General features: G+C 46.8%; 1 pseudogene; it reads left to right on the plus strand.

The window, feature by feature from the left end:
• The first annotated feature begins 2,493 nt into the window (after window positions 1-2,493).
• Window positions 2,494-2,612, plus strand: LOC145409984 (5S ribosomal RNA; annotated as a pseudogene).
• Window positions 2,613-2,836: the final 224 nt, after the last annotated feature.

Consider the following 2,836-nt stretch of genomic DNA (forward strand, 5'->3'; position numbering starts at 1 on the left):
AGCTCCAGGGGAAAGGAGCCTTTAGTGCAGCAAGGACAGGAATTTGGGAAGGGAGTGAAAAGGCGGCGTGTTAGCCCCAGAACAATGCCCCCATGTGACCCAGCCCGCCATGAGTCACGAGTGCATTCACCTCTCCGTTCCCCAAGCCCCACTTCACTCATTTCTTCATCATCGTCGGCTGAGTTATCTCCGGAGTCTTCGTCGTCGGAGTCACCACCAGCATCAACAGTGAAGGCAGGCCGTAGAGGTAGAGGTAGAGGTAAATCAAGGAGAGTGAAAAGTAGTGTAGCTAGTAGGGTAAGGGCTGCTAGTGCTGTACGGCAACCCAGGGTCAGTGCGAGTGACCTTGACCGAGATAAACCTCCCTCACAGCCAACCTCCACCGCCACCACCACCACCCGCCCTACACTGCCACGACAGGGAATCCTGGACGCCTTCACGTGGACAGAAGGGTCAGATTTTGTGCCAGAAAATTTAGTTTTTGATGAGAGCTCCACAGGAGTTCAGCCTGCCTTCACTATGGACGAAAATGCTGAGTGTGTCGACAACCTTTTGGCCTTCCTAGATGACGAAGTCATGCAGCACATATGTGATGAGACCAACAGGTATGAATCGCAACGTGCTGCAAGTGGTACAGGTGCAGCCAAGATGCAACAGTGGTCCATGCTGGGAGTGCAGGAGCTGTATGTGTTCTTTGCCCTCATGCTTCTCATGCCACACTCCAAGAAGCATGAGTTGGAAGAATACTGGTCCATGGACCCCTTACTACCCTCACCCACCTTCAATAAGTACATGGCCAGAGATTGCTTCCGGAACATCATGGGAAACCTGCACTTTGCCGACAACGATGTACCTTCCCAAACCGACCCACTCTGGAAGATCCGGGAGATTCTGAGCAGAATGAAGGATAAGTTTATGTCATTCTTCCACCCCTTTCAGAAGGTTGTCATTGATGAATCCTTTGTTTTGTTCAGAGGACGTCTTCGGTTTGTTCAGTACATTCCAAGCAAACGCCATTGCTTTGGAATTAAGTTCTTTGTACTGTGCGACTGTAAGACGGGGTACATCCTTGACTTCGTCATATATTCAGCCAGCACTGTCGATCTGGATAAAACACACCCCCTTGGCTTCTCAGGCTGTGTAGTGAAAGTGCTCCTAGAAAAGTATTTTGGTGGGAATCATGTGCTGTATACAGACAACTACTATACAGCACCGAAACTTGCCAAATACCTTTCTGAGCACGGCATTGGCTCCTGCGGCACTGTGAAAAGTAATCGTGCCCACTTCCCCAAATTCCCAGAGGCGGGAACCTCGCAGCAAGGAGACGTGCACCTACGCAAGTGTGAGAAGATGCTGCAATACGGTGGCATGACAAGAGGGTCGTGCACATGCTCACCACCATACATAAGGGGGAGATGACAGACAGTGGGAAGGTCGACCGTAGGACAGGCGAACCTGTGATGAAACCTGATGCTGTGTTGGACTATAATATTAACATGCGGCTGGTGGACAAGTCCGACATGATGATTGGTGAGATCGACTGCCTGAGGAAGAATACTAGGTGGTACAGGAAAGTTTTTCTGCATCTGATAGATATGACAATGCTGAACGCCTTCATCCTGTACAAGATGAAGGTCAAGCCACCCAAGTCCTTCTCCCTGAGGTTGTTCGCCAGGACTTGTGTCCAGCAGCTGCTGGAAAGATATGGTAGGGTGACAGCAGCAACTCCAAGGCGCCATCCAGTAACACTTCCCAACCGCCTTGAGCAGAGGGCGTATATGGATCGGCACAGACTTTAGCTTATGCCTGCCACAGGGAAAAGGAAGGCTGCAATTCGCAGGTGTCAGGTATGTGTGCATACCACCCGCCGCACACCTGCACACAAACGCACCTCTTGGCAGTGCACTGAGTGCCAGGTTCCCCTCTTTGTTACCTGCTTCTTCGATTACCACAGCCAGAAGCAGTTCTAACAGTGCAAGTGTGAAAGCAGAATGATCTGGAAATAATGTGTAAATAGCAGGTGAAAGCAATGGATGTTCAGTACTGTACATATGATTGAAGTGTATTATAGTTTTATCTTACTGAAAGTGACAGTGAATAACATAGTGTAAGTAAAATAGAAGGGTAAATATTGAAAATAGAATAGAAAATGTAAATAGTAATGTAAGTAATTAGTAATATAAGAATATGAGTACAAATAATTTATGTTATAACAGTGAGAGTGAATCCGTGGCTCTCTACGTATTTTATTGAATGAAAAATTGAATGACTTCAGTGACAATAAACTAATACGACTGAAGGAAACTTATGGAGAAAGACCCCAGATATATATAAGTGTGATATAGTAATAGAAATATAAAGTGTGAGGGGTTTTATGAATAATAAATGACAGTACCAAGAGCGAACTAGTGCAAGTTCGACGATCAGACGCGCTCGTAATTTCCCTTGCTAGTGTTTTTTTTTTTTTTTTTTTTTTTTTTTTTGAGTATGGATCCCAAACTCCATACCACGTTGAGTACACCGCTTCCCGTCCGATCAGCGAAGTTAAGCAACGTTGGGTCTGGTTAGTACTTGGATGGGTGACCGCCTGGGAACACCAGATGCTGTTGGCATCCCTACGTGTCAAGTGGGGTTGGTGGAGGATTAGTGCCCCTCCCTGTAAAACAATGAACTCTAAGCCGTTGGCCACCCCGTTTGGGATACATGGCGTCTGGCAATGAATGAATGAATCCCAAACTACTTGAAAATTATAGAATAGTGTTTATATCTGGCTGTGGTAATCATATTACGGGTTGTCGGGAAGTGTAAAGTGGAGACTTCGTTACCCTACTTCAGA

This window comes from Coenobita brevimanus, chromosome 83 (genome assembly GCF_032717465.1).
Source record: "Coenobita brevimanus isolate Jiangsu-jjx chromosome 83, ASM3271746v2, whole genome shotgun sequence".
Taxonomy (NCBI): domain Eukaryota; kingdom Metazoa; phylum Arthropoda; class Malacostraca; order Decapoda; family Coenobitidae; genus Coenobita; species Coenobita brevimanus.